The sequence below is a fragment of the Pteropus vampyrus genome, unplaced genomic scaffold, assembly GCF_000151845.1.
Source record: "Pteropus vampyrus isolate Shadow unplaced genomic scaffold, Pvam_2.0 Scaffold288, whole genome shotgun sequence".
Taxonomy (NCBI): Eukaryota; Metazoa; Chordata; class Mammalia; order Chiroptera; family Pteropodidae; genus Pteropus; species Pteropus vampyrus.
Window position 1 is genome coordinate 1,482,176 of NW_011889069.1, and position 25,449 is coordinate 1,507,624.

Consider the following 25,449-nt stretch of genomic DNA (forward strand, 5'->3'; position numbering starts at 1 on the left):
TTATTTATTTATTTATTTATTTATTTATTTATTTATTTATTTAAAGTTAGCTCCAAGTATACAGTATGTTGGTTAGACATTTATATAGTTTATAAAACAAACTCCCTAATTGCTCCTTCTCTCCTCTGGTTTTCCATCTAGCCGATATATTAATGCTAATGTCATTCCCTATGCCATGCTCCCCATCTCTATGACCATCTATCAACAACAAATTTGTACTCCTTTAACCCTTCACCCCATTCTCCCAACCTCCCAAAACCTTCTTCCCTCTGTCTGTCCAAATTATCTGCAATATTTGTAAGTCTGTTTTTGATTAGTTTGTTCTTTTCGTTCCTTAGATCCCACATATAAGTGAAATCATATGGTATTTATCTTTCTCTGTCTGACTTTTTTCACTCATCATAATAACCTCTAGGTCTATCCATGTCATCGGAAATGGTAGTATTTCACTTTTTTAATGGCTGAGTGATATTTCAGTGTATCTATGAACCATAATTTCTTTATCCAATCATATTTATCCAATATTCCATATCTTGGCTATTGTAAATTGTAAATTATGCTGCCATGAACATAGGAGTACATAGATCTTTATGAATTATTGTTTTGGTTTTCTTTGGATGAATACCCAGAAGTGCAATTGCTGGATCAAAAGGTATATCCATTTTTAATTTTTTGAGAAACCTCCAGACTGTTTTCCACAGTGGCTGTACCAATTTGCGATCCCACCAAGAAGAAATGAAGGTTCCCTTTTCTCCATATCCTCGCCAACACTTGTTGTTCTTTGATTTATTGATGATCGCTAGATAGGTGTGAGGTGATATGTTATTGTGGTTTTAATTTGCATTTCTCTGATAATTAATGACCTTGAGCATCTTTTCATATGTCTATTAGCCATCTGTATTTCCTCTTTGGAGAAGTATCTATTCAGGTCTTCTGCCCATTTTTTAATTGGATTGTTTTTTGTTGTTGGGTTGTATGAGTTCTTTATATATTTTTGGATGTTAACCTCTTATCAGATGTATCATTAGCAAATATCTTTTCCCAATCCATCAGTTGTCTTTTTGTTTTGTTAATGATTTCCTTTGCTGTACAAAAACTTTTTAGTTTAATGTAGTCCCATTTGTTGATTTTTTCTTTTGATTCCCTTGCCTAGGGAGAAACATCCAAAAAGAAATTACCGTTAGCAATATCAGAGTGTTTACTGCCTATGTTTTCTTCTAAAAGTTTTATGGTTTCAGGTATTACATTTAAGACTTTAACCCATTTTGAATCTATTCTTGTATATGGTGTAAGAAGGTGGTCCAGATTCTTTTTTTGCGCATATCCTTCCAATTTTCCCAACACCATTTATTGAAGAGACTGTCTTTACCCCATTGTATATTCTTGCCTCATTTATCATATATTAAGTGAGCATATAGGTATGGATTTATTACTGGGCTCTCTATTCTGTTCCATTGATCAATGTATCTGTTTTTCATGCCAGCACCATGCTATTTTGATTATCGTAATCTTATAGTATAATTCGAAATCCGGTAGTGTGATACCTCCAACTTTGTTCTTCTTTCTCAAGAGTGCTGTGGCTATTTGGGGTCTTTTATGGTTCCATATAACATTTTTTTTTAAATCTCTTTGTTAAAGTTCTCACTGAGTTCATCTACACTCTCTTAATTTCATTGAGCATCTTTATGACCAGTGTTTTGAACTTTGTATCTATGAGATTGTTTGATTCCATTTTTCTTTGATTTATGTTCTATTCTTTCATATCATTTCTGCGTCTTTGTTTTCCCATTTTGGCTGCCTTTACAGCATCTTTTCAGCCTTTGAGCATCTTTTCATATGTCTATTAGCCATCTGTCTGTTTCTATGTACTAATCAAAGCTCCTAAAGTCTCCAGGTCTTATTAGCGTGGTTTTGTGTAGTAGATGTCCAGCAGCACAGTCCTGAGAGGCTTCAGCTGCAGGCCAAGTTTAGCCCCAGCCTGTGCCCCTCTGGGGAAAATTGTTAAGATTTAGCAAGCAATTAACAGATCCTGTGCTTGTAGTTGCCTCAAGAAGCCACACTAGAAATCAAGGTCAGCTGCCACCAGTATGAGTCTTGGCACTGCTCAGTAAGTGAAAGGACTTACTGAGGACACAACTGGATGTAGCTTGGGTGGGGAAACAAGTTGGGGAGGCAGAGTTTCAAAGAATCCTCTGGGCAGAACAACCTCTGTTATCCAGTTTGATGACATCTCGGCTATGGCGCTGTGTCCGTGCACTGAGACAGGGGAGGGCTCAACAGAGGAGCAATGGATGCCACCAGCACTTCTACCAGGGAGAAAGCTTCACCTCCAGCCCTCACTCCAACAACTCAGTGTCCCCCTGTAAGTCCCTGGTGACCCCTGCTGACCTGACACTGGTGCTCAGAGCTAGCAGGTCCATCACTGTGAAGGTCCAGTTGAGGACCAAGCCCCTTTCAGAGGCTTCTGCAGCTGCCAGCTACAGCTGCCATAGCCTCTATCCCACTCAGCTGTCAGGGATTGGGCAGCCTCATGTTTTTGCCGCTTCCTACCTCCAACTATTGCAGGGTGATTTCTTATTTCTCTACCTAGTTGTAGTGCTTTTGTTCATATAGACCCCCAGGTGAATCTGCTTGCTGTTTACTCCATGTTTCCATCTCAACTTCGATGTGGTCACAAGAAGAGATGAGCGAAGCTTCTATTATCTACACTATTTTGCCCGGTTCTCTATTTTTTTCTACAGAAAATATTATAAAATAATGTGAAGTGATAAAAAATTTATATAGCTAAGAATGTAGAAAATATTACTGAAATATATTGGGGAAATAGTTAATATCAATATGTTATTTTTCTAGAGTTTCTGATCTTATGGATTTTTTTTAGCTTTTAAAAATTTATAACTTATGATTTCTCATTTAGAATAAATACATCCATACTTATTTTTATATTTTCAATATCATGTTCTTTTACTTAAAGAGAACCTCAAAAATGTGTGAGATTCAAGCCCCACTGAATCTGGGCCATGTCTGTACTTAGACCAGAGATTTCTCCCTCAAAAGCAATGACAGATTATTAACTAATAGAATTGTGGAGTCAGTGCTATCTCTCAGCATGGAGGAATCATGCTCAATATAAAATGATTTATCTGGGTTATATTTCTGGATAGATAGAGAATCAAGATAAGACAAGATGAAGAGTGAAAAAAGCAAAGAAGAAAGTCGCCTTACTTGGTGGCTGCCAAAACAGAAATGGGAACAGTACCTTCCAGCCACGAGGCACCCTCTGGCCTGATCAAGATCTGGAAGCACAAGAATAACAGTATTGCTGATCTATGGCCATGCCACCCTGAACAAAGCCCGATCCCATCTGATCTCAGAAGCTAAGCAAGTTCAGGCCTGGTTAGTACTTAGATGGGAGACTACCTAGGAAGACCAGGTGCTATAGGTGTAAAAAAAATTAAAATAAAAATAAGGGATTGTAAGCTGACAAGGTCTTTGCAATCTGTGAGGCCGACCAAGGGTTGCCTTGCCTAAAAACTAAGTGAATGAATGAATGAATGGATGAATGAATGAATAAACAAAACAAAAAAATACTGCTGATAATAACAGCAACAATAACTTAGCTCGCTTATTTAATTATTGTTTCAAACATTGTTTCAAGCATTTTGTATGTATTAACCCATTTGACCCTCCTGAAAACCCTGTAAGATAGTTTCCACTGTCCCGTCCATTTTATAACCAGGAAAAGCAGTCACAGAGTGGGCAGTGACCTGCCCTGGGGCATGCAGGCTGTGTGTGCTGGAGATGGGACTGCTTCTTTAACCACTCGCAACACTGCACTGAATTGGTAGAGCAACATGTGGTTTGTCAAGCAATTTTACAGAGAGCATCTCACCAGCAATCCTAATAGCCCTGAAAAGTTGGCAGGACAATTGCTGCTGCTCTCATTTTATGGATGATTAATTGAAATCTACAGTTGCAAAGTGACTTATTCATGATCACCCAGCTAGTAAGAGGTGCTATTGAAACTGAAAGCCAACTCTTGTATGCTTTTCATTATATTACACTGTGGATTAATACATCTCAGCTATAGTACTTTTCAGTTTCTAAAACATCTTTATGTATAACGATAATGCAATAACGTCCAAAACTTTATAAAAGGGTATTATTATTATCCCAATATTACCAAAGAGAAATTTATAAGTCAAAGAGACTAAGTGCAGACTGCTTCTGAGTCCTGGCTTTTTGACTCCAAATTCACAAGCAGCAATCGCTCCTTCTCAAGTGGCAGCGTTTCCAGTCTTCATGCTGGATCCCCATCACAACTTTGCCCTTCAGCTGCTAGGGGAAAGGAAGACATAACTAATACCCCAGAACTTGGAAGTGCTTGTTGGGCTCAGGAAAGTTTAAGTGGATGGAACATAGGATGGATGGATACAAGTTGAAAAAAATTGGGACCACATGGTGAGGGCTTGGAGTACCATGATGTGAACATTATTTTGCAGGGAGTGAGCACTGAATATACACAGAGATCTGTACTGGACACTGGGGAAATAAACTGAAGAAATAAAAGTGTGTTCTTTAGCTGCAAACTGTTATCTAGACTGGGAGTAACAAGCATATATGGAAAAGAGAAAAGAAACAACAAAAAAGCAACAACTGAAAAGTATTTCTGAAAGAATAGATAAATGACTTAACATAAAATTTGTATTGTGTCTCATGAGTCTCAGGATCACAGAACTATAAATAAAAAGTTATAATATAAAAACCATAACATTTAAAATGGCCCAAGGGACCCTGGGTAAAAGAGCCCAGCCCACTAAATGTTTTCTGTTTACAGTTAACCTAGAAGGTGGCCCAGATTGTAGCTTCTTTGGTGGCCATTTATAAACAGGAGAATTCTCTTCCCCCTAAAATTCATTTGTCTAATTTTTCTCAAGCTCCTCAATGGTGATATTAATATGTGATGCTGGTGATGGCCACCACTGCTGACTGCTTGCTGTGTTGCGTAGCTCACATATATTGCCTCTGATCCAAAGCTACTCTGCAAGTTAGATATCAGTGTTTCCATTTCACAGATGAGTCAGTAAGACACAGAAACCTTAAGAGACTTTTCCAAGTGGTAAGCCAGAGTTAAACTCAGGTTTAAAAAATATAAACCCCAGAATCTTTTTCCTACACTGTTCTTCCCCATTCTTTTGCCCAGAAACCAGTATGGAGATGCTATTTTCTACTCAGTCAAGGCTGAGCAACTAATATGCATATTCATGGCAGCTACAAGTGAGCTTAACCTACATATCCATCCTAATTTTTTTCTCTGTAGCCTCTTATTTCAATTTTATTTTCTTAGCAACTTATAATCATTTCTCCTCAATTACCTTTTATTCTTATACTCTTAAGTGTCTGTCTTTCAACAAGTATTATTTACCTAGTTTTTATCAAGTACTATACTCAACACGTACACAGTTCTCCTTTTCTAGAATATGCTTCTCCCCAGCACTACCTATCAAAATTCATATGTCACTTAAATTTATGCTTTCATGTGTCGCGTACGTAGCAAATCTGAATAAATTATTACTGTCATTATTATTACTATTTTCATCATTGTTATTTGTCATCCAATAAATATTTGAGTGCCTACAATGTGTCCAAGCACTATGGGGTGTTAGGAAAATAATTATAACTAAGACAAAATATTGGCCTCAAGGAACCATGGTGAGGTGTGATGGGGGAGAGGATGTGTGGAAGGAAAGCATGGTGATACAGAAGATAGTATGATAGGTGACTGACGGTACTGTGAAATAATGAAATCTATTTTGGCATTGTCACAGAAAGCTTTCCAGAGGAGGAACTAACTGATGCCTAATGAACATGCTGCAGTCAGCCAAGCAAATACAGCTTCACATTAGAGAACTGGTTGTCCTGGTTGTCTGGGACCAAGGGGTTTTCTGAGTCTTTGATTGTCAAGTACTAAAACTGGGACAAACAGGTGCTGTACTTTAACTGCTCTACAAAGACTCAAGGTAGCAGAGCCTGGAACATATTTTTGAATGAACGAATGAATGAATGATTCATAAATACGAGTGAGGGATGATTCACTACTGATTTACTGCTTTCTGAATAACTGCAAACCCAAATCTGACCTGAGTATTTGCAGCTATCCCCTACAGTGTCCACAGTGAATGCGCATTTGGGGGTTTGTGTGGATGGCAGGATTTTAATAACCAAAAAGATGGAGCTGTCGCCAGAGGTGGGTGAAGGCAGCTCTGGGAAATCTCTTCTTCTTTCCCTCACAAGCCTGTGTGTTCATTAAAATATGTATGACAACATTTCTCCTCATATTATTGTATTACGCCATCCTTAATTGCATAATTCAACATTTTCAAGGGTATTTGGAGGAAATTTGGATGGTTCATTGACTGGTATTTGAAGGAAGCAGTGAATTAAATTAAAAAACATGAGGGAAAATTAGTAGTAAAAGAGACTGATTGAGGGCTGACATGGGCTGACTTTGAGGCCGGCCCCAGTGCTCTATGCACAGGTTTTTCTAGGTCTTTGTCCCTCCATATGTAGCCCTTTGTTCCCAGGCTGACCAACAGGGGACAAGACAGTACAGCCCAGCACTGCAAGAAGTCTGTGGGTGGTGGGTGGTCTTTCCTTCCCAAGTCCCCCTTCCCCCATTGTTTGTGTTGTTTGTGATTTTGACACGCATTTTCAGATTGCATGCCTTTGCTTGCTCTGTTGAATGCACACCAGCTCTCAGGCTGATTGCAATCACGCTGATTGGGAGGAGGTGCTTGTAGTGGTAAGTGAGCGGCCTGGGTCTGCTCCTTTACTGCCTAGGCTGCTGTCTGTAGAGCTCCTGGTTCCAGCTTTCTGCCCTGCAAATTTTCCTCTCCCACGATATTTCCTTTGAACTTCCTCCCACCCAGCATAGTTTTCCCTCCTTCCCTTCTCCAGGGTGCTGAGATCATGTGCAAGAGCCTGGGCAAGCGGCCAGAAGAAGCTGGCATGGAAATGAGGCTAGGCAGAGGCAGCCCGCAGAGCCTGTGGCAAACAGTCCAGCCCAGAGCACTGTTCTTGCCTCAGGAGTAGCCCTCTTCTCAGCTCAACAACGACCTCAGGTTCAAGTTTGCTTCATATTCTTGCTCCCAGACTGCCTGAACATCAAAGAATGCCTCAGCAGCCCATGAACAAAATAATGCATTGCGCTTCACTGATGGGATAGTTTTGCTAGCCAAAGAGAATGCTGGAGGGTAGGAGAGGTGTCAGCTTACCAAAATGGATAATAAGAATTGGAAAAGTTGTTGCAAGAAATCTGAATGATCTTCCAACTTCAGTGAGAGGCAAATATGAGATATTTGGCTGAATTCAAAATTGAACTCCTTAGAACTCACGACAAGTTGACTTTTGTAGTGGTAAGTGAGTGGCCTTTGACCAAATGTGCAGAATGAAACAGATCTCTGTTTCCCTATCTCAATGCTTGGGTTTTCTGGGTGTAGTCCACACCATAAGGCTAAGGAGTAGGGGACATCCTAGGGTCCTTTTCTGTTTGGGGATTTAGAGTTCATGTCTGAGAATAACCTTAGAAATGGCTTTCTCTCACCCCAAAGAATGATGATTTTAAGGTCCTGCTCACAGTTAGCTGGGGTTCAGCCTCTGTTTGAGAAATAGGAGGCTTCCTGGTGACTCTGCAGCTATATTCCTGCCATGTCCTCAAACTGCCTCTTGCTCTCTGGCAATTGTGTTCAGCGCGAAAGGGCCTACCGCAAAACAACAGGCTATGTCACTGCCTGCAGACAAAGCAGGGGAATAGACCCTGCTTTGCCAGAACAGGAGCTGGCAAAGCCAACGGCAAGGGCTGCTGACACACCCTATGCCCTGAGTCATTCATCTGGAGGAGTTCCAAGAAGCTTCTGGGAGCTGCATGCCACCTGGGGAAGATCATCAGAGCTCTTTTCACCAGGTGAGGCATCTTGACCTGGCACCTTCATCAGTTTATTTGAGAACATTTAGCTTGTTCCAGTTCAATAATCCATTCAATAAAACTATTAGTCCTGATGCAAATCCCAAATTGGTGTGTGGCTGCAGGCATGCTGGCTTTCCTGCCTGACAGAATGGCATCTTTACCTCCCCAACTCTGTAAGTGAAACCAGGTGATGTGAACATCATTAACACAGATAATAGGAATAATGACAGCAACTCAGAACAGGCACCAGGCATCTCTGCGAGGCCTACTCAAGCAGCATAACCACTCATAGAACCTGGGCAGGCATCATACCTCATGCCTTTCTCTCTCTCTCCCTCCTGAACAAAGATGGGATTAGCTGTTACTAAATTCTTTCCAACAGGTGAGTGATAACTCAGAGACTGGGCTTTGCTTCGCAGCAAGGTTACTCAGGTTTTAGAATGGAAACGTGGCTTTATGTGATACTCTGGTCAGAGAGGAGAGCCACCCATTTCCATCTCCTTTCCACACCAACCCCGGCAAATTGGGCCTCTGTCTCCCATCTCCTACCTCCAGTTTGTGCTATAGATTACTTATGCCAGGAGATCCTTCCTGAGCCCACATCATATTTGATGCTGCGGATGGTACAACCACTTAAAAAACTTTCTGTGGACAGAGGCAGCTTTGACTAGATGTTAGGAGTAAGGGCTCTGCAGTCAGACAGACCTAAGGTCAAATCTTGACTCAGCTGCATATTGCGAAATGTGACTTCAAACAGAACTGAGCCACACCATCCACATACCATCAAATAGAGATAATACTACTACCTGCCTTGTGGAGTGCTTGGGAACATTGGTGTATACATGCTTGTCGTGTAGCTGATATTTATCAAATGCTTTCTAACAGATACCGAAATAATATTAAATATTTTGTATAGTTATTTTATTGATTTTGTTGTTAATTTTCGTTATGATTATTATGTTTTTTCTGAGTCGTGCAGTTGGCTCTGACCTCTGCCCTGGGGCCTGGACCTTTTGCCTCCTTTTCCTCTGGGAAAAAACATAGCAAGCTATTGCTCATTACTTCTGCTCTTTCCCTGTGGTCTCCTTGCATTGCAAGTGCTAATTCCTCCGGCCTTCCTTCCCATCTTGGCATCTGCATATACATGAACAGCTCCTTCTCGTTCTGGAGTGGCTGAGCTGGGGCCTGAAAGGAAGCTCTGTTGGAGAGGGCAGGCTGGGAAGCCAGGGCCAAGCTGCCAGGAGCGGGTGACCATTTGCTCAGCTTCTCCTTTGATCTCCTTTCTTCTCTCTTGCCCTCTTTTGGAGGCACCTGCTGGTAAGCAGGAGGATGCCAGCTCCTGCCACAGGCACTTCTAACTGGCATTGTCTTGCTAGTGTCAGCTCCAGGCAGGGGACGTGAACTGTGTATTCTGCAGTGGCAGGAGGCCGGTCCTGGCACTGGAGTCCTGGGAGTACCATCACTTGGCCAAGTGGTCCCCGGGACATTCCATTCCAGCACTTGGAGTCCACTCCGGAGTCCAATGAAGCTAAAAAATAAAGCAAATTGATTATTACAGCTCATGTAGCCCTGGAAAACATTATGTCCACTAAGCTGGGGTCCATAATCCCATAGGTGAATGTCAGGGGGCATTGACTCGATGGTTCTATGCATTCTTTTTGAAGCGAGTGATGTGGTAGAAAAAACATTCTTAGGGTCTCTAGGTGTGAGTTTAAATATAATCTTGTCGATTAACACCTTAGTAACATAAGTACTCACCTACTCTGAGCCTCAGCTTCCTTGTCTTTAAAATGGGTTTAAAAGTAACTATTAAATGGTAACTATTAACTATTTCATAGAGCTAAGATCGTGTTGAAACAGGTCAAGTACGTTGCTTACACGCATTTGATCTCCACTGTCACCATCCTGCTCCAAGCCACTCTAATCACCCACCAGGACCGTTTCAACGGCTTATGAAAGTCTCCCCACACTTCACTTTTGCTTCTTTCCAATTCATTCTCCATATTGTGCCAGAATATCCTTTACATACATAAGCTGGATCATATCATTTACTTGTTTGAAACTCTGAATTGGACTTGGGGAAAAGAAAAATTTATATCTCTAACTTGTCCTCTGTGCCTTCCAGTCTCAACTCATAACCTTCCAACCATACTGGCTTTTTCTAACTTTTAAAAATGTACTGTTATTCTGCATCAGGAGAAAAAAATCTCCAGAGCCCCTAAACCAGATTAGGTTTCTCTCCATACATATTAATATGCTCTGAGAGTATCCTGTGCTTTTGATGTATACCTGTATGTCAGCTGAATACATATTTCTACTAATTTGTTTACCTTTTATTATTTTGTGAATCATTTGCCCTCTTTGAGAAGCTACATCAATGCAAACGAAATCCCTGAGTGATGTGTTCTGGCATCAGTCACAGGAGAGGAAAAGCATAGTGTGTCACTGGAAGTACTGGGCACTGTGAAGTTCATTGGAAAGACTGCAAATTCTGTGTTGTATTCCCAGCCCTGCTCTACTCTGCAGGAGTGCCATCCTGGGTCTCATTTCCAGCACACCAGTGATTGCCATGGGTTCCAAACTTAACATGCCTGCAGGAGTTCTGCCCCTAGTGACTGCACTGGCTACTGAAGAGAGAATAAATCCTTCCAAACTATAAACTATGAACACTCACAGTGAGAGAGAACTCCACACTTTTTCTTTCTTTGGCCAGATTATACATTTTGCTGACTTAGACAACAGGAGCAGAAATGACTGTTTGCCTTTTTTTTTTAGATCTTTATCCCTGAGGGAATCATTAGGATGTAAGATGTATGTATTCTATGAATATTTAGTGAGTAAATATTCCCCAGGAAGCTGTGTTCCACATGTTCTATATTTATCTGTTTATTGTCTCCATTAACTCTCACAATGTCCTATGAGGTAAGCATTATTATTATCATACTAATTTTACAAATTAGGTGCCCGAGGCACAGAGAAGTGAAGTAACTTGCCTAAGACCCCACAGCTAGTAAGTGGTGCAGCTGGAAACCAAATTCAGACACTCTGACTTCCAGGTCTCCCTGGCTATTCAACCACACAGGCAGCACCTACCCTCATGGAATGTACATCCTGGTGAGAGTAACAGACTAGGCACAAGTAGAGAGAGACAAGAAGCAAAGACATTTGTCGGGGAGAACAGTGAGTGCTGAGAAGAATATGAAGGAGGGACAGGCTTATGGAGTGACTTGGTGGGGAGGTGGCAACCGCTGATAGAGTGGTCAAAGAAAGTCTCTCTGAGGAGGTAACTTTTGAGCAACAAAAAGAAGCTGGCTGTGTAAATAACCAGAAGAAGAATGTTCCAGGCAGAGGGACAGGGTTGAGGACATGTCATACTTGGGAGCCGCTCTTGTGCTGGGACCTGGGGGGTGAGGGAGAACAGGGCAGGAGATGAAGTGCAGAGAGGAGGTGGGGCCCTGACAAGAGGACATCGCAGGCCAGGTAAGGATTTGGATTCTGTTCCATGTGACAGAATGGTGAGACCCCCCGGGTGTTTCAAGAGAAGGAAGCTAAGATCTGGTGCATATTTTAATAAGGTCATTCTGGCTGCTTTTTGGAGAGTGAAATTAGGAGGCCCAATTATCAAGTTTTCACCAGTCCAGGTAAAAGATAATGTTAAAGTGGAAGTGATGCAAAATGGCTAGATTCAGACTGTTTTAGAGGCCCAGTATGATGGCATTGGCTGCGGAATTAAATGTAGGGCAGAGGGTAAGACAATCAGAATCAAGGATGATTACCAGGGTGTCTGTCTGAGCCACTGGTTGGATGGTGACATCATTTATTTAAATGAGGAAGATGGGAAGAGGAACAGATGTGCAAGTGTGCACACGTGCCTGTGTGTTCAATGGGTCAGTCTGAAATCACAGGTTCCTTTGTGAACACCTTAAATTTAAAAAACCTATTAGACTTCCAGGGGGAGATGTTACAAGAGTGTAGGATCTATGAGTGTGGAGTTCAGAGGGCAAAGGGTGGGGTGGGAGGCAGTGGAGAATGGAGACATCAGCATTTCCATGGCTTTAGAGCCCAGGCCTAGATGAGAGCACACAAAAGGAGTGCATAGACAGAGGCAAGAGCAGATCCCACTTCCTCTGGGATCAGGGAGAAGAGGAGAAGCCAGCAAATGAACTGAGGGGAGGAGATCCAGAGAGTATGCTGTTCTGGGGCAGCAAGGGAGGAATGGGATGGCAACAAGAGTGAGTGGAAGGCTGAGCCAGATGCTGCTTCAAACCTCTAACTAGTCCCAGCAGCCCTTTGCTCCCCCTTTTCCCTGCTTTATTTTCCTCTGTGTCACTCATCCCCTTTGCACACTTTAGGCATGCATTTATTTGTTTAGGTTAGTGTCAGTCTTCCCACTAGAATACAGCTTCAGAGAACAGGGGCTTTCCCCTCTTTTGTCTAGAGATGTATCCCTGGCACCCAGGTCAAGGCCTAACACTTTATAGGTGCTTAACAAAATACTCATTGAATGAATTTGTTGTATGAGCAGGGATAGAGTAAGATGGAGACTGAGAACTGGCCAGTGGCTTTGACAGGATAGAAGTCATTGGTATTCATGACAAGTTACGTTTCCATGGCTTACTGAATTCTGTTCAAGGGGAAATGAGAGACGGGGAAGTGGAGAGGGAGAAAACAGAGAACTTTCTCAGCAGTTTGGGGAGGTCTTTGTTTGGTTGATGCTGTTTGTCTCTTTGTTTTCACTGGGAAACAATCAAGAACGTTAGACTGCCCAGTTTGAATGCTGAAGGGAATTATCCAGTAAAAGAGGAAGCTGGTGGTGAAGAAACAAAGAGATGAATAAGCACAGGAACAGAGTACTGAGTAGGGAAAGCAAAAGGGATACATATGGCATCTTGAGCACAGACAAGGGGTCGATTTGAGGTAGGAGCAGGAATGGCTCACTCAGCAGAAGAAGGAGAGAAGGTAGAATGGATACATGCGGGGGTAGATTTAGGGAGGAAACATTAAGTGTTATAGTTTCTTCTGATTGTTTCCAGCTCCTGAGAGATAAAAGAAGTAATCTCTTCAACTGGGAGAAGAGAAGGAAGAGATTGGGGGCCCAAGGAGAAAAAAGAAGGGAAAGCAAATTTACTGGATAAATGTCCTAGAATCACTGGGCAATTTCAGGCCCACTTGATATTTGAAGTCATAAATTTAAATTTAGGCTAGGTGGCATGGTTATGCATTTTTCTCTAACCCACTAAGCTGTTCTGTTAGAGGTAAAGTTAACTGGAGTGAGGGTTAACTTTGATGCCATCAACAAGCTCTAAACCAACCATAAAAGGACTGTTAGTGCTCCCAGAGGAGGCAGGTCTGAGCAAGAAGGCCTGGGCCATGGCCTTCAAAGGAAATTGGATTCCACTACAGACACTACTTGGCTCACTTTGACCCCTGCTCCTGTGGACCACTCAAACCGGCCCATCTCGCCAAGTGGCTCCCTCCAGGCTCCCTGCTTCTGATTCCACCCACTGTCGACTCTGGCTTGTCCCTCCACACCGGGCCTGCCTCCTGCCCAGCCCCACCAGCTGCCTCGTGCACTCCTTTCCTTTCTGTTCTGCACAGCTCCACCCTGCCTTTGGCAGCCTGTGTCTATTTCTGAGTTCAGAATGTGGATCCACTGGGCTCAGGTTCCCAGTGGTGAATATTGATGCCTCTTTTCTCCTGACAGAGGGGTGCTGTCAAATCAGGTGGAAATGTAGCCTCCTCAGCTAAGCCCTGGTTAACCCCTTGGAGCTTGGCAGGAATGGCTTTCTCAGATCAAGTTTCTTGGCAGAGAATTGAAAGAGATTTAAAATAACAGCACCGCCACACTGCCCATTCCCAGCTCCAAATAAAATTTGGAGTCCATTTCACACAGCACTGGGGTTATCTCACTCACAGATGGCATTGTCAAAATCATGTGTGCCACTTCTTTGTCTGCCTCTACCTCTACCTAGTTTACAGCTTTTCCAAACTCTCTCTGGTCTGTGGACTCCATGGCCATCTGGGTATTGGTGTACGTCTGTCAGCTGTCAGCCTCCCTGGATATCTATTTATTGATCTGTAGATTCCCTGCCATTGTGTGTCCTGTCAGCCTGCCCACCCCCTTCCACTTCCTCTGCCTGCACATGTGCCTGCACCCACTCCAGCCTGACTCCAGCCTCCTCTCTTCTCTTGGCAGTTGGCACTCACATCTCAGAATCAACATATACGTATGAAAATTAACCCAATCTGTCTTCAGCAATATCATCCCAGCCAGGCAACAGGCAGAGGATGTTAACATAAAAGCAGGTGGATGGAATGACACCTAATCTTAGAATTATTAAACTTACTTCCTACTTGACTATGGGGAAGTCACTTATTCTTCTGGGCCTCATTCTCCACATCTAAGAAATAGGGATAATATGACCTTTCAGAAGTAGTTTAAGGTTCATGTTACAAGATGTCACTGGATGTCTAGCTTAGTTTATATCATATGGTAGGTCTTAAAAAATGTTCTTGAATCTATGGTGTATGTTCTAAATCTCAACAATGAAACAACTACCATTTATTTAAGAATTATTCTCACTGTGTTAAGGACTTTAAACACTTCATCGTGTTTAATTTTTACAAAACTCAATGACCTTGATCATCAAAGTAAGGTCCCTGATACCTGGGAATTTTTAAAAATGAAGAATTTCAGGCTCTCCCCGCCCCCCCCAAATTTTTGAATCAGAATTAATCTTATAACAAGATCTCCAAGATGCTGAAAATGACATATCACCATTATTTATCCTCATTTTACAGGATACAGATTACAGATTTCAGATGAACAGACTGAAATCTAAACTGGATGAATAAGTTGTCCAAGGTCACCCAGCATAGGGCAATCTTGGATCCTAAGACTGACTTCCCTGACTTCAGTGCTTACCACCATGGCCTCCACACTGTGAGACTGTAACACAAACACACACACACACACACACACACACACACACACACTCTCATTCACTCACTCACTCACTTACAGATACACAGGCAGCAGATGGACGGCCATCCAGTGCATTCAAAGCCCATGATCTGAAATGCCCAGAGATCAGAGATTGAAGAAGCTGGGGCCTATTTTTCCTTCACTGGAAAGAAGTATGTTAGCAGAAATACTAGACTGGGAGTGCAGAGACTTCGATTTAATTAGCTGGTGATCTTGGGCGTGGTACTTCACCTCTCTGAGCCTCTGATTCTTCAGTGATAAAGTAAGATGATTAGACCAGATATTATAACTATGTACTTCTGTTACTGCTATTTTGTTTTGTAGGTGATTCTTTTTTAACAATCCATATGCTTTAGAAGTTTGTCTGTTTAAGAAGTGTTTCTGTTTAATATCAATTACCACTTGGGCAATAGCGTTGGCATGGCGGAGAGAAAAAGAGATATGAGAGGTTGCTAGAGAATGGCTGGATTCTGAAATCCAAACCTGGCTTTCCATAAAAAGACTCATTCTCAAGTACAGACAAATCAGAAGGCCCTGTGTCAATTGCTCCTTGTGATTACTCTGGAGATTTTTTTGTAAGACTAGAGGCCCTTTCATACATCATCCTAGAACTTTCTCAAGGGATTTATGGACCAAGGACATCTGGTGCCTGAGGCTTTATGTCAGTTGGTGTGATCATCCAAATGGGGGAAGGACCTATAACAGTCCAAATGCTGGTGCCCGAATATCTTTAATTCCTTCTGAAGGGTTGGGGTTATTTCTCCAGCGGGAGTACTAATGGGATTCTAATACCCTGGCAAATGGGATTTTTTACAACTGCCATTCTGCAATTACTGAGATGGCGTGTCGCTGGGACAGCCCTATAAATCCTGCCAAGTTGCTCTGATGAGGAAGAGGAGAGAGGACCATAGGGAGAGAGGGCTCACCCGTGGTGCCAGCTGCATGGTAGGCTGGCTGAGGGGGTGCTCCAGACCTAGTTTTCAGGATGAATTACTAACTCTGCTGGAGAGCTGAGATAAGTCTTGGAAATATGGCAGGGTTTACAGGCCCAGAGTCTAAAAGAAATCAGACAGAATTTGATGGAAACAAGGCAATGGACATATAGGAAATTTACTTTACTCTTTGCCTCTTTCTCGTTATATTTGGTTTTCTAAGGCCTCTATTTCTGAGGGCTTGTAGGTAGAGGACTTAAGGATAATTGCCCAAAGCAGGTACCTCTAACCTTTTGAGCCCAGTGAAACAGGGCCCAGAGAAATTCTTGTGGAACATATTATGGAGAAAGAGCATGCAATGGGGCCTGTCCTGATGTTGGGGTTAAAATGGATGCTTCAGAGTAAAATTGTTGTTAAAAAGAAGTAGATATTTAATGTTCACATTAATTGTCTTTAATCACAAGTTCCTTGTGAAGCTAGGTCATAATGTCAGTACACTGATTATAGATAGCCTTTACATAACTGCAATAGACAGGCAGATTATGTTCTTTTTTTCTTTCTTTTTTTTTTTCTTTTGAGAAGAACAATAATGCTCAAAACCTTAAATAAATTGTTCCAGGACACCCCAGCTTTAAGTTGCTGAGTTAAGACTCAAACCAAAATTTTGTGATTTAAATCCCACCTACCTTTCCTCCCTCCTCCCCTCACCCACACACACCATGTTGCATCCTCTAAGAAAGTATTAGACACAATCTTTTTTCTTCTTCAAGGTAAAGCTGTCTCAGAAAGAAAGCTTCACTAAGGAGTGCTCCTAAATTGGGAATTTGGAGTTGTTTGTGAACTGGACATTTGCTCAAGGACACCTAATGTTGACGTCACAGTCCACAAACACACTTCAGTACTCCAATTTGAGCTCTCCTTACTCTGCCTTGATAGCATATCTACAAATTCTCTGTGGTTTTGCATTTCCCTTTTTCTAAGTTTGCTTGCCTGCTGCCTTCTTCTCCCAGATACAGACTGATCATTTAGGGCATTACATCATATCGAGAGCATGCTTTTGTCAAAACCAAAATGTAAACTTCTCTAGGAGGAGGCTTCAGCAAGCATTTACTGAGTAAATCATGTTTTCATAACTAGATCCTATGGAAGATATGAAGAAACATAAAACACAGTTCCAGTTTTCAAGGAACTTAGAAATTTCCTAGGGAGACAGGATATATCCACAAGTTAAAGTGAAAGCAATTTGCCATTATCTAGCTCTTTATAATAACACTTTAACAATAGTATTTCATTCCATTAATAGGTTAGGATTTTAATTCCTTCTTCAAAAATAAGGAAATGGAAGATCAAAGAGGTAAACTGAGGCTTGCCCAAATTTATGAAGCTAGAAAACTTTTACACTAAAGCTCCATTTCAGGCCTGTTGCTTCGAGTAGCATGAGGGCTGTCAAATAAAATGATGCCAATTTACGTGATAGAAAAACAAATACCATAGGCCGTCAAAGGAAGAACAAAATCATTAAGCCAGTATTGGAAAATACTTCATGAAGGAGGTTGTGTTTAGGGGAGACATGTTTTCCATTTCTCTAGAATTTCTTCTCCTTGGCTCAGTGCTTGAGTATCCAGCAGTACTTGTAGAGAGAAGGACTTGGCCTGGAGGCTGCAAGTCCATCACAGGGATCAAACTTCACCAGTTATATGAAGCAGTCTAAACTTTTCCACTTATGAGAAAAGCTGTGTAATTCTAATGCTGGAAATGAGCCTTGCCCATGCATTCCTCCTCATCCCTCATCCCCAGCGTCATACTCCTGTCCTTCCTGTGCGGCCTGCCGGCCTCATCAGGCTTGCCACTCTTACCCTGGCTCAGTGGCCCTGCAGCTTCAGCCCCAAGAAGCAGAGCCTATTAAGGTGGCATTTTCCAGATCAAAGCAAAATCTGCTCCTGGCACCACTCAGTGCCTCTGTCCATGTCATTCTCCAGGTACAGATGAGGAATGGATGGAAGGATCTGCTTACCAGCTGTCCTTTCCTATTATCCAAAGTAGGGGGCTTGGAGCCAGACAGCCTCGGTTCAAATTTTACTCTCTTACTAGTTATAAGATTGTGGTCAATTTACTAGCTTCTATCTAATAACTTAAGCCTCAATTTTCTTATTACAATTTGAATAACAATCCCTACCTGCCATATCACTGTTATCATTTGGTTATTGTTGCTTTTATTTTATTATTACTAGACCTTTCTAAAAGTCCCGAGGGCCTACGTAGCTGGAGGAACTAAGGTTCTATGAGGATGGCTGGGTGGGGTCTACACTGACTGCTTGGCTGTGAGGAGAGCCTGTTTGGCAAAGGGTGCCTCCCGATCCTCTGGAAAGAACCAGAAGCCATTGCCATGGAAGGGAGCTGGCATGTTTTGTCCTGAGTTAGGTTCTATCTTCAACTTACTGTGTGGTTTGGGGAAGTCACTTAACCTCTCAGAAATTTCAGTCCTTCAGGCTGAAAACAGTTTGAAGAGAGTAAGCTCCCCGAGGCTGTTGGTGGGATCAGGAAGACTGGCCATGGAAACACTTGATACATTGTGTGGCCCTGCGCTCCAGGCCATATGAACTTCTGAGCAATGTTTTCAGGAGCTCATCATATGTTCTTCATAGACCTACGGCTCATGTAGACACATCTGAGCAGGGAGGCCAGGTGGTTGGTGAACACGAGTTCCTGGGACCAACTGCAGAAGTTCAGGAGGAGCAAGCCACACCCTCATGCCCAAGCCAGGTGGATGAGCCCAGCAGGTGAGGCTGGGACAGCAGCCAGTGGGAAGGACATAGTGGTCTCAGCCCTAATTGAATCAAAGTGACATGAAGGGAGCGTAGCTGCCCGTGACCCTCAGTCTTGGCCTGCCCCCTAGCCAAGACTCTCATGATAGTCATGCTATGACCCTGTAAAATCTCAAACACCTCATCTCCCTCCCTGTTTAAAGATTGTTTAAATAGAGTAATATCAGCATTTTTAGACTTCAATCTAAAGTTTAAGGCCTCATATAAGGTTGGTATCGTGCTTGCACTTACAAAATCCCAAAAAAAAAAAAAAACCCAAACAAACAAAAAAAAACCCCAAAGACAGAAAAATAACAAAACCCTAAAGTTATACATATTACATGACTGCATCCAATTTCTGTTTAGGACTGATTTTTCTTCGTCCCTGATTTCAGGAAACCAGAAAGATGGGATTGTTGTCTTGGGCAATCATGAGCTGAGGCACCTGGCAGCTGAGCCCTCCACCTCCTCTTTCTACTTGTAAATGGGCAACATCTAGTTCCATTCTGTCCCCAAAATCCACAGCTCTTATTGCACAAACAGAGGCATTTACTAAATCCCATTATAACTGGAAACACTTTGCAAAGCCAATCTCTGCGTTATAGGGTGACCTTCCAAAGCATGAATGAAGAAGAGCCTGCCCTACACCTGGGATGACAGGCAGGAGGCCCAGCTCGAAGTCCCAGGATCCAGTCAGAGCAAACCAGAGCCACCTGCTATGCAAACAGATTCTATTGATACAGGAAGGGCAATAAAAGAGAGCAGAAGGACTAGAGGAATAACCACCACTCAAGTGCAGAGACCATAGTTCTACATTGCAAACCCACTAGTGAATGCCAGGCCTGATCATCAAATCTCTCCTTAGGATCTGAGTGGCTGAGAGCCCTGGGGACACAAGTGGATTCAACTCCTGGGCTTCTTTTATTCTAATGCCACTCGGTGCACACACACTAAAGCATGTGCTGAATTGATTATAGAAATAATTTGTTCTTCGTTCATTTGCCTCTTGTTTGTTCATTTTCTAAGTATATCTAAAATCTCTGTTGTGTTGTTGCTATTTGGCTCCAATCCCAAGGTCTCAGTGACTCCTGACTACTACACTGGTTCTGTGTTGCCATGGCTTGGCAGAGCCCAAGCAGGAGACTCCTTAAGACACAGCCCAGGGAGGGCCTGGACTCTGATCTCACTTGGGTGGAGGAGAGCTACAAGGCCAACTCTTGCAGCGATGCTTCTCACAGACTCTGACTCTGAAGAGCCTACTGTTAATGGGCCAGGATTTGCTTTCTCCCTCTCTGCTGATGAGTTTCAGCTAGATTTCTCCAGGCTCCACCTTGCAGCAGGCTCAACCTTGCTCTGAGTTCCTGAGCTAGCCACAACAAAGAAAAATAGAATTAACAGGGTGAACATGATAAAACAATCTAGATCCAGCAGGTGCTGGCCATATCCCAGGCTGCTTTGCTTTGTCACCTGCCTTTTCCTGCTCTACTTAGTCACCTACAAGACCAGGATTCACAACTAGGGTGGAAGGAGATCTGGTCACATATGTAGTCCTTAAAGGGACAACCCTACTCTCTCCTCTCTCTCTGTGTTGGCCCAAGATTGCCTTCTAGAATGATCCCCCTTTCTTATTCTTGATATATTGCCCATCTTATCATTTTATTGCTCAGCTCTGCACTTGGCATCACTGAGATTTGGAGCCTGGTTCTGAGCCCAGCATAGACGCAGGTTCTGATACCCTGTCTTGTAGTTTCTAGCCCTTTTTTCCAGCTGCATCCAGTCCCTTGTTCTATTCTGTGAGTGCATCCTTCCTGCCTATGCTGCAGCATCCTCCTCATGTTTTCAGGGAATGCTTCATTGCCCCCTCCCTCCCTGGACATCACAAACTGCACTGAGCTAAAACATAGGCAGGGTTCAGTCCACTGCTGAGGATGTACACCCAAAGTGCAAGGTAAGATGAACACTTGGCAGCAGTAGCACTTTCTGAAAAAAAACTAGACTGACCTGTCAGTGCTGTCACCAGGAAGTGTCTCTTTAACAACATGTTGGAAGGACATTGTGCTGAGCCCACAGAGAAGGAGTTACAGCTTGTGCACCCAACCTCTGGGGTTTCCATTGCAGATGGCAGAGAGCACAATAGAACACCAAGAAGGCCAAATCAGGAGACCAGAAATACTGAACAAACACTGAGAAAGACCTTTGAACACAAGTCAAGGGCTAGCTCCTCTGAGAGCCTGTGACATGTGGGAAAGGTGCAGCAATTTCAAGTTTGCGGAAGACAGGATTAAGGAATGGTAACTTCCTTCCTTAAGTCCTCCTTCGATGTGAGATATGGTGATGATAGAATGAAAGAACCAATATGGAAGTGCTTTGAACTCTTTCAGGCTCAAAGGAGCTTTAAGGATCTAAGGTATTACGATTATCTTTTAACTGTATAATATTGATTACATGGGAGTATGGAAGGGTGTCCCTGGATGCCTGGGAAGAGTCCTTGAAAGCTAAAAATATATGTAGGTATTGTTGTGTAAAGGTCTTTGGCAGATTGAGATTCAGAGGGAAATTTATAAAGGTGGTGGAGGGCCAGAGGTTAAGTTTTATCTTAATTATGTGTTGGGAAGTGGCTTTCTGCCAAGTCACAGCCCAGGGGGAAGAGAATCAAATGTACCCTTCTCTTCAGCACCATCAGCTTTCTAATAGACACCATTACTTTCTGCCATTTTCATCGTAGTTCCTGCCTCAGGCGCTCATGTTCCCAAGCCCTGGCATCAGGCTTACTCAGAAAAAGTTATTATTAATGATGATAATAATAACAATAATAATAATAATAATAATAATAATAATAATAATAATAATAATATAATACTAATAAGTCATCTGGCACCATCACTAACGTTCTAGGGGAGAAATCGTAAGAAAATCACCCCTAACATAAACACTTTGATTTAATTTCCTAAATTAAGATTTTGCTACAGCTGATAAAGTAGAAAGATCACAGATTTCAGAGTCAGAGAAAATGGGGCATGAATCTCTTCCTGATACGTACTAGCCATGAAGTCCTTGGCAAGTCCTTTCACTTTTCTATATCTTAGTTTCCTTATCTTAAAAGTAGATAGTATTAATATCTACCTCATAATGTTGTTGTAAAATTCAAATGGGAAAAAGCATGTAAGGCATTCAGCTTACTGTCCAGCACATAATGACTCTCAAGTAATGTCTGCTATTTTTAATATGGTATTATTGCCAGAATTTGAGGAGCCTCAGAATCACCTTATTAGATGATTTTAAAATGCAGGTATGAGAGGCCTAATGATTCAGAATCTCTTTTTATACCAAATCTCTTTTTATACCAAATCTCTTTTTATACTGATCTTGTACAAAAAATCAGGACCCCTGGCCTCTGTGAGGATTAATTTAATTATGATGCATGTCAAGTGCCCAGCACAGTGCCCAGCACACAGTAGAATCTCAATACCTGTTCACACTTGGACTGGAAAAAAGTCAGTGACATTAGAGACTATTATAAAGAACAAGGCTGTCTGCTCAGGGTGTGTGGCACTTCCTGCCTCCCTTTGAACATTTACTCACCTGCTCAAAATTTGGTGCTGTGCATTCTCCGCTGCAACCAACAGAAGCCCATAAATGTTGGGGATAATTAAAGGCAAAACCACAGAGCCAGATAGAGCCACTTATTCAAAGAGCATGTAACAGATAAGGCAGGATTTTTCCATAAGTTCGAGGTGAGAATTGTGAAGATCATTTTCTGCTGGTGTCAGGAACATTATTTTAGGAATGTGCGATCCTGGCCTTGGAAGCCAAGGCTGGTTCAAAACAATAATTCACAGTTAATGAACTTACAGAGTTATGGCCCTAGGATCAGAGCTTTCCTCTCGTTCATTTGGCCAGTTTGGCTGGATCAGGTGTTTAAGCACAGAAATGAGAAACATTTCAGAGAGATTGCACATATAAAGTTTCTTGTGAATGCCCAGGCTGTTTTACAGTCATTCTCATTTAATCATATTGTGCACCATAGTAAAGCTGAGCACACGAGTCTATTCTCTACCCAGGTTCTAGGTGGGGAAATAGAAAGAGAAGATCCATATGGAATTTGAGTTTAGAAAATATGGACAACTTGCTAAGATTTTTAGCTTTAGCAATGAGCTAAATAGAATGTATTTGTCTTATTGATAACCATGTGTATTTTTTTTAAATAAGTACACTAGATATAGAGAAGGCACTGCTTGATTGAATAGGTTTTCTTTAATCAATGTTTTACTTCTAGAGTGTGTTTTTAATTTCTCAAAGAGCTTTTACATATATTATCTCATTTGATTTGTACAATGTATAGCAGGAAGCAGGTATTTTATTTCACATAACAGATGGAAAAAAGCAAGGTTTGAGTTCCTTAGGCCATTAGTCCAGGGGAGGTGGTAGCATTGCTGGAGCTAGCACCTCAGGCATCTAAATCTCCACCTGTGCTCTTTTTACAGGATGACCCCATCCCTCTTGAAAAGTTACACTTTGCATTATGAGAAAATATGTATTGTATTAATTTGACATTGGGAGGTGGAGAACTTTAAAAATTATATAGAAGAATTTCTTGTGTGACTGCTCATGGAGGAGGTTGTCACTTTCAGTCTCTATTTCTCTCTTCTGTAATGTAAAAAAGAATCTTTTAGGCTTCTCTTAGGCTCTTTTAAGTGGTTTCCACAGAAGTAGATATAGAATGACTTTCGATTGCATTTCAGGGTTGGTTGCTGGAGCAGGAAAGGTGACCACAGCAGGTTAGGTGGCTATCTATCTTGATATGGTGGAGTGAGGGCAGGAGAAGGGTCACCACTAGAAGTAGCTCTGTCCTTGCTCAAGGGGGTAAGCAGGCTGATTGAGAAGTCTTTGTCAGTTTTGGCACAGACTCAGATCTTTTGGGTGGTGATCAGAAAATCTGACTTCTCATTGCCTGTGCTGTGGCCCAGGTCTGAGCTGTTGATTGGTTTCAATTTATGGATATCCCAATCATGCCCTGAAAACGATGTTTGATTGCATCTGCACTCAAGACATTTCGGAAAGATTCTGAATAATATGTAGGAGACCAGACTCTGGTTGCTTGAGTCACGTGTCAAACCAAGATTCTGGGGTCTGTACTAAGGATTCTCTCCTTTTAATGTCAGCTCTGCCCTTCCTCTGCTGCACAGTCTTGAATATTAGCACTGTATGCACTCCAACGACTGAATCACAAAAATAATTATTAACTGGCAAAAGCAACACAAATGCTGGCAAGGGGTGGTGCAGAGACCCAGGTGAGTTCTGCCACATTCCACTTACGTGTTAAATCCTGTGTCTTACATATGCCCTTCCTATATTCTTCTTTATCGGTTGCCCAAGAGCATCAATCTTTTTATTTTTTTGCTGACTAGAGCGGAATCCAGTGTCTTTGGCATAGCTCTTCTTCGTTTCTGCTCAGGTTCAGGCAGAATGGCCTTCTAGTCCTTGGCCCAGTCTTTGAAGAGACTTTACAAGACCCATGTACCTGTGCTCATAGGCCTTAGGTATAATTAACCCATTTTCCAGCTACAGTCCTCATTCATTTAATTTCTCTTACTTATCTTCCCATTATCCACCCCCCTCTAGCCCCAGCCTAGAGTAAGTGCTAGCTGAGGTTGCACGGTCCATCTGTATGTAGCATTCAGTATTCTAATATCTACTCCTCCATTTGAATTAGCACTAGCACAAACATCCTCATTTACATGGAATGCACAGAAGGTGACATTCTGCCTATAACAATAGGTTATAATTATCATGTCTCTCATTTGTATTCCATTTTATAGCTTCTTAAATTATTTTCACATTACCCCATTTGATTCTGCTTACAATGCTGGGAGATAGGCAATTCTTTATTCACTCTCCAAATATTTTTTGAGATGATTAAGACAGGCATAGTTCTGCCCTCCTGCAGCTTATATTCTACACCAAATCAATAGTACCGTTTCCATTTTACAGCTGATCTGATGCCCAGAAAAGTGAAAAGACTCAAATCACTCTGGTAAGTAAGTATAAGAGTGAGAACTAGAACCTAGATCTAAGGATATTTTCCCCAGGGCTTCTTCACTTCACCTGGCTGCTTCTCTGAGGATACAGGGAGGCCTCATCGCACACAGAGGCTGTGTTTCAGAAGTTGAGTACTTGGAATTCAGGACACATTCTCCCATAGAAATTATGTTATAAATGGTTACTATGTTACAAGGCCATTCAGCAAAAGCCCAGTTAACTCATTTAACCCATAATGTAGCTGAGGCATGCTATTAATAGGACAATTCCTTCCACTGCTACACCATTGGGGAGATATTTCATTGGGCTCATTTCGAATTGATGTCCTGTGAATAAAATCAACTTTTGGCCTTTAGATTTCCTTAGTTATTCAGCGCAGGCAGGGCACCACCCCAGTATAACAGGTCCCCTTTCCCACATTTGTTTGTTTTTCTCATATTTTCTGCTTTCTCTATTTAGTATGTTTTGCAAGGGTCTGATGTGGATAAACACCAAGCTTAGTTTGTGTAGATTATATGCTATTAAATGAGTAAGTGATCATCTGGCTTAAGGACAAATATATGGCTGTTTCCATAGATACCTGGTCATAATAACTAATTAGACCAACATGTTTTCCAAAGCCTATTTTTAAGGGCATTTCAGATGTAACATACTCCAAATGTCTTATATTACAGGTATATATAGTTTTTATTTCTCTTTAGTAGCATCAATAAATAACCTCTG

At 42.0% G+C, this 25,449-nt stretch overlaps 1 long non-coding RNA gene and 1 pseudogene across 1 annotated transcript in view; both read left to right on the plus strand.

The window, feature by feature from the left end:
- LOC111729898 overlaps positions 1-25,449 on the plus strand; it is a 274,325-nt gene that overhangs the window by 110,539 nt on the left and 138,337 nt on the right. The gene's annotated exons all lie outside the window — the stretch shown is intronic.
- On the plus strand, positions 3,326-3,445 carry LOC111729910 (annotated as a pseudogene).